Genomic DNA, 7,061 nt, shown 5'->3' with positions numbered 1-7,061 from the left:
AGTGGTCTTGCCTGCAATGAACTGAGCTTGGAAGTTCCCTTGCCAAGTTTCCCTGCCTCTGTTTCTTGCTTTAAGTCATTCCTTAAAACCTAACTCTTTGTCAAGGGTTTTGTTCAATATCGCCTGGTGCCATTGTTTACTTGTGAAGTGCATTGGGATGGTTTACCATGTTAGAGGTGATGTATAAATGCATATACCAATTGTTGCTGTTTGTGGAGTTAAGTCACAGGTCAGTCATAATCCTATTCTTGGGTTTCAATGAGGTACAAGCTTTCATACTTTCAAAGCTTGCCAAAATCTTTGCTCCAGTTTGCTTTCTTGTGTTTTTGCTGAATCACAGAGAACACATTTTGCTTCGAAGTTCAATGCTGTATTGCCATTTATTTATTTAAGTCCTGTTGAAGATCGGAGAGGCAAATAATATCCAGCTACCTGAAGAACAACAATTCTATATTTAGAAAAGAAGTCAGAACTCAAATAAAAAATGTTGAATCCCCTACTTGAACATTTTGTCATTCGAATCTTTCTCCCTGATATAGGTTTCCATATGCAGCAAGGATTTACTGAATGACACAATTTTCCTCCTGAAGGCCCCATCATTGAAACTAGTTTCCTTATTAGTGTGATGTGCATGACTCTACTTCATTGACTTTATTTTAAAGTAAGTATTGGAGAATTAATTTTTATTAATTGGTCCAAAATATTTTCTCTGTTCCTTCATTTTCTCTGTCACTGGTCAAATTCCTGGCAGGTTGTCCCTTTAATGTAAATGGTTACTAATAGCAATGCTGTAAAAATAGCAACTAAATATTTGCTTAAGGAGCTAGATCATGATGTTGCCAGATCACATGAAACTGAGATCTGATGGAAGAATGCACTAGAGAAGCTCTGCTCGACCATACTTCTGTTTACAGTTTATACTTAATAAATGTTAATTGTTTGTATTAGCATTGTGTTCAATCCCCATTAGTCCCAAGGTACTGATACACCTAATCGCACTATGGATGTTGTTTAACAAGGTAGTGCTCAACTGCCTCCTCAAGGATAATTCAGAATAAGAAATATATAATGGATATCAATATCTCAGGAATAAATACAAAGGAGAGATATGATGAAGAAAGATCTATAATGTTAACATGCATCACCAACAGCAAAACCGCAATATTGCAAATAGAGGCCATCAAATTTGCCAATAACCAATTTTCAACATTTCAGGCTTAACTATTTACCTGTTCACTAGAAAGCCCAGTATAATCCTTGAGGGAACATCAAGGCATACACAGAATGGTTCATTCGCAATGATAACACATTACTTCTGACAGCATAACAATTCTCACCACTGTGTAAAATGCTCCTGTACACATTTGCAAATGTGCCACTTTGTATTAAATAAATCTGGCTATGGAGGCTTTAAAGTGGGTGTCTTCAGCAGTTCAACAGTAAACCTTAAAGCTTTCCAAGTCACTAAATTACTGCTATGTGAGAATAGTTGTCAAATTTAAGAAAGCCTGGGCAAACAAAATAAAATTAGTATGTGAAAGACAGAAACTCTGCTTCTATAGCGTTTCAGTTCTACCAAACAATATTTTTTTTGGTAATGTTTATGGGAAATCAAAGATTTTGTGGTAAGTCAGAAAACCTCAAAAATCAATCCTTGTATTCCACCTTCAGGATATCTTAAAGCAAGCTTAGTACATCTTCGATGGTATTGCTCACAGAATTCTTTATTTCCTGCTGGAAAATGGAATTGTGGACATCCATGATTATTTTGTGAGACTGTTATAAATATAAACTCAATCTGGAAGATGTTGTTTTAAAATCACACTGATCGCAATACCAGTTCATGGAATCCTGCAGGAGTTTGAGCAACATGAGCTAGAGCAAGATTTGTGACAGAATCAGATGAGAAGTGTAGCGAGGTCTATCTCAACGTTTGGAGCAATGCACTGCATCTTTTGCCAAGCAGAGCAGCCAGTTTCTACTAGGCAGCGGTGAGAAGTCAGTTAGGGACATGATAGTTAGTTAAAGGTCTTATTTAAACCGGTAACTCACCTCATTGCCTTACTTTACCAAACATTAGCCAATTAACCTGGCCTCAGTGATGGTAAGATTTTGAGCCCATTGTGAAGGATGAGATTTCCAAATACTTGGAAGTGCATAGGGCAAAGTTAGCATGGCTTCATCAAGGGGAGGTCATGCCTGACAAATCTATTAGAATTCTTTGAGGAAATAACAAGCAGGTTAGACCAAGAAAAAACAATAGATGTTATCTACCTGGACTTCAAGAAGCCCTGTGACAAGGTGCCCCACAGGAGGCTGTTGAAGACGATAATGGTGTTAGAAGCGAGGTGCTAGCATGGATAGAAGGTTGAATTTTTGGTAGAAAGTAGAAAGTGGGGGCTAAAAGGGTCTTTGTTTCAAGGTAAACTTGCAAGTTTGGTCAGTAGTTAAGAAGGCAAATGCAATGTTGGCTTTATTTTGAGTGGGCTTGAATATAAAAGCAGGGATGTATTACTCAGGCTTTTTAGGCTCTGGAGAGGCCACATTGGGAGTATTGTGCACAGATTTGGGCCCCATATTTCAGGAGGGATGTATTGGCCCTGAAGCGAGTTCATAGGAGATTCACAAGAATGGTCCCAGAAATGAAAAGCTTAACATATGAGGAATATTTGAGGACTCTGGGTCTATACTCTGGAGTTTAAAAGGATGAGGGGGGATCTAATCGAAACCTGCAGAATGCTAAATGGCCTGGACAGAGTGGATGTTGAGAAGATGTTGCCATTGGTAGGAGAGACTAGGGCCCGAGGGCACAGCCTTAGAGTAAAGAGAAGACCTTTCAGAACAGAGATAAGGAGAAACTTCTTCAGCCAGAGAGCGGTGAATCTATGGAAATCACTGCCACAGAAGGTTTTGGAGGCCAGGCCACTGAGTATATTTAAGACAGAGATAGATCAGTTCTTGGTTGTCAAGGGGGTCAAGGTTTATGGGGAGAAATCAGGAGAATGGGGTTGAGAAACTTATCAGCCATGATTGAATGGCAAAGCAGACTCAATGGACTGAATGGCCTAAATTCTGCTCCTTTGTCTTATGGCCTAATGAGATTTAGGAAGAATTTTCTTTTCACCTAGAGTGTGTGGGTATCTGGAGCTCACTGCCTGAAGGGATGCTAGAGCAGGAATCAAATTACATTTACAAATATTTAGGTGACCATTTGAAATTCCATAGCATTCAAGACTAGAGGCCAGTGCAGGGAAGTGAGATTCCAGGAGAGAGGTCCTTGATGATTGCAAGGGAATAATTGGCTTTTGGATTTCTTTCTGTGCTCTTAAATTCTGACTCATTGGAATATTCTTTTGAGATAATGAGCCCTGCTATTCATGCATCATCACAAAAGGTATCAATTTTATCCAAGTATGCAAAGACTTCAAATTATCTACCTGATAGTTTGGTCAGCCCGAAATATGAACTGATTTCGGTACTTAACAAGAACAATAAATATTACAAATAAATAAATTCTAATGACAGGTAAATAACTATAACATGGCAACATATAACTCTACCAGTGAAAACTCTAACTACTTTCTAAACCAGCTCACACATACACACTAAAAAGTGGAGGGAAAACGAAAACGATGAAATGGCTCAGCAGCACCAGTCCTCAATATTTGATGGAGTGTTCATTTTAGTTCTTCAGTTCTCTCATATTCTCCATCAAGTTCTCTGTCTTCTTTATAGGAGTACAGACTGACTGGCTCAAAAATTACGAAGTTTAATTTATTGGCTTAGAAGCAACAGCTTATAACATCTGGTGGGAAGAAATAAAATAACTTTCTTCAGGTATTCTTTGGGTATTTTTACTGAGGAGAAAGAGATTAGCTGAGAACTCATACAGTGTGGAAACAGGACCTTTGGCCCAACAAGTCCACACTGACCCACAGAGCATCCAACCCAGGCCCGTTCACTTACAACCCACCTAACCTGCACATCCCTGGGCACTATGGGACAATTTAGCATGGTCAATCCACCTAACCTGCGTATCTTTGGACTGTGGGAGGAATCCGGAGCACCTGGAGGAAACCCATGCAGACACAGGGAGAATTTGCAAACACCACACCGACAGTTGCCCAAGGGTGGGATCAAACCTGGCTCCCTGGCACTGTGAGGCTGACCACTGAGCCACCGTAATGCACAGCCTCTGCCCTGATAGCAGTCTATGGTTTCTGCTAGTGTCATTCACAGCCATAAGATGTTTAGCTATCCAGGAGCCAATCCGATAATTACTATAAGGCAAATAGCTTTTGGCATATTTAACTGGTCACAACTCCACAAACCAATCAGCAAGTTGTTGCCAGCTAAATCTCACTTTGTATAGAGAACACTAGAATGGGACATCTACAAACATCTTCCCTCATTGCCTTGGCATAACAGAATTGTAAACACCACACATAATGAGTTTCAGTAACTTGCTCTTAAAAAGCACAGCAATTTCTTCCTTAGTCCTTTATTGTAAGACAGGTTTTTTCCAAATTCAGTTCTCAGTCAGAAGTAAAGTTTTTTTTAAAAAACACTAAATGCAATAGCATCATGAGAGGGGTTGTTTCTCTTATCCTGTAATACCGAATGTAAACCATGATTGTTTGGCACAGTGGGGAATAGTTTATTTACCTCAGACATTGCAGCAAATGTTTGTACTTAGTTTGAACATCCTTTCCAATTAAATTTGTCATAACGCCAGTTTCAAAAAGAGGTACAGTAGCAGGCTTGATTGATAGTTTTACTAGATAGTCATTTCTCAAAGGGATCAAGCCTTGCTCACTATAATTTCCCACAGGAAAAAGGAATAACCAATAAGGAGTTTGATGTTACTTGGTGTCAGTCAGTGGTACTTGAGTTTTAAAGGCAGGGAGGACTGTGTGATGAGGTGGGAAGCTATGGGGTGATGATCCCACCACCTCCCAGCCTCCTCATGGATTTAACAGGAAGGCCCAAAGATAGCTTTGTCATTCATAAGTCAATTCAGGCCTTAAGGTACCACTGCTGTTGGTATCTAATGTCAACATAGAAAATGCAATGCCCAACTTGGGGTTGGGGTAGTGGATAGAAAGATTTATATTTTAATGAAAACATCAAATCATCTTGAACTGTTTAGATACAAACCAATGAAGAAATGGAATTGATTTAAAGCTAGGCTTTGAATAGAATTGACCTGTGGAATATTGGAAAATGTTATGGAGATACACTGCATGAGAATTGAAGCATGCATAATATGTAGGAATAGTGGTGCGTTATGACTCAAAGAACCAGAAGGAATAACTGAATCAAAGTATTCAGACAGTATTCCTTTAATTGCAATTTGTTCCAGAAGTTGATGTTGGACTGATGTACGGGCCAGCTGTTAAAGAGAATTACTGTTCCAATTAGGGCTGTAGACAGAAAGTGGAGATTGTTTTCCTCTCCAGTAAAATCTCACATCCAGATAAGCCCAGGAAATCCAAGTCTGTGTTTATCATTTGTCCATACCATGATTTGAACACTTCTATGTGAATAAACATATTCCCTAACGATGCCATTTCCAGAAAAGTAAAACATCCTGCTGTTATTAATCAATGCTCAGAGGTAAATTGGGAAGAGAAAGTTTGGCACGAGTGGGTGTTGTATATTTGAGATTGAGTGCCAACACAGCATATGCTTTGTCCCAATTTGGAATTTAAGCTAACGTACAAAGAACGGTTGAGATACAACTTGTAAATAATTTATAAAGAATCAACCACCAATGATTTGTTGAAACAATTCCCTTGTGGCGCTAAATAAATTTGTAATGCAAATACAGTTTTGACTTTTGCCATCAATCCTATCATGGGAACAGAGAATCTGTGAACTGTAATTTTACCCTCAGGCTTAAAATGATTACAATAAAATAAAATTCAATTCACATGTGAATGTGGTCTACAAGGGGACAGATGGCAATGTTTGAAATATGGAATTTCCTTTTGGGAAAAATCTGGCCAGAAATGTTAAGGGTGGAAAGGCAAAGCATCAAAAACAATTAGTGACCTACAGGCTCCTCAGTTACATATAAATGAATAATTTGAAACATACAGCAGAAAAGCTCTTAGGGAAATAAAAATATTTATTTAACCTCTTCGAAAGCAGCCCCCCATGGGATTTCAGTGATAAATTCACTACTTCTTAAGCACCATTTTTATCTTTTTTTCAGACACCTCATTTTACCCTCCTGTTCAAGGCTGTTGTCTTGCGGCCAAATAAGTAAGTGCTCAAGATTGCCCTTGTCTGTAGTCTTAAGCTATTCTCTTAATAAAATATCCAGATGGTCATGTTCAGACATGCCATCAGGCAAATACAATGTTATTTCATTCTTTTAGGGCAAACCGAATTAGCTGTCCAAAGTGGCGGCTCTCCACATTAACTGTAAATGCTTAACTCCCACCCAAAAGGTCACAGAAGTTTAGTTTCAGACACTGTCTCACTTCAATGTGTATTCTCAGCTCTACAAGTTTCAACAGTCCCTCTAAAGGTAGGGGTTCAAAAGAGGACAGCAAACCAAAGGGAAGCAATCACTGTTAAGGGGAAAATTACACAACTCTCAGGTTGTGCCATCTGTCAATTGCTCTCAAAGCACAATCCATAACTATTATGTAAGAAAGCCATTTCTGTCTTCTCAGTTCAATAAGATTAGCCTGTGCTGTCATAATCTACAAGGAGCAACAATTAATTTTTTTACCTAGTCTGGTAAATGTAATAAAAGCTCAGCTTCCAATAATAGAGGGAAAGTAGACATTGTAAGAATTGCATTTAATGGTTACAGCATATCTTTCAAGCTCTTCTCTATGTCTTTATTACTGGACTGAATTTAATGCTTCTGACATGCGTACCACCTGTTGGTTGAAGAACTGGTGGAAAACTCATACTGTTCTGCTGGGGGAGGCATGACCGAGTTCAGGCACTTAACTGACCAGTGTCAGTACCACTTACTGGTCTAAATAGAAGAGGCTCTTGCATTGAACAAGAGGGAGCTTGCTGCATTTTAGCAACTAATTCAG

Source organism: Stegostoma tigrinum, chromosome 3 (genome assembly GCF_030684315.1).
Source record: "Stegostoma tigrinum isolate sSteTig4 chromosome 3, sSteTig4.hap1, whole genome shotgun sequence".
NCBI lineage: Eukaryota > Metazoa > Chordata > Chondrichthyes > Orectolobiformes > Stegostomatidae > Stegostoma > Stegostoma tigrinum.
The sequence above is the reverse complement of the archived record's forward strand: the minus strand, read 5'-3'. Positions refer to the sequence as shown.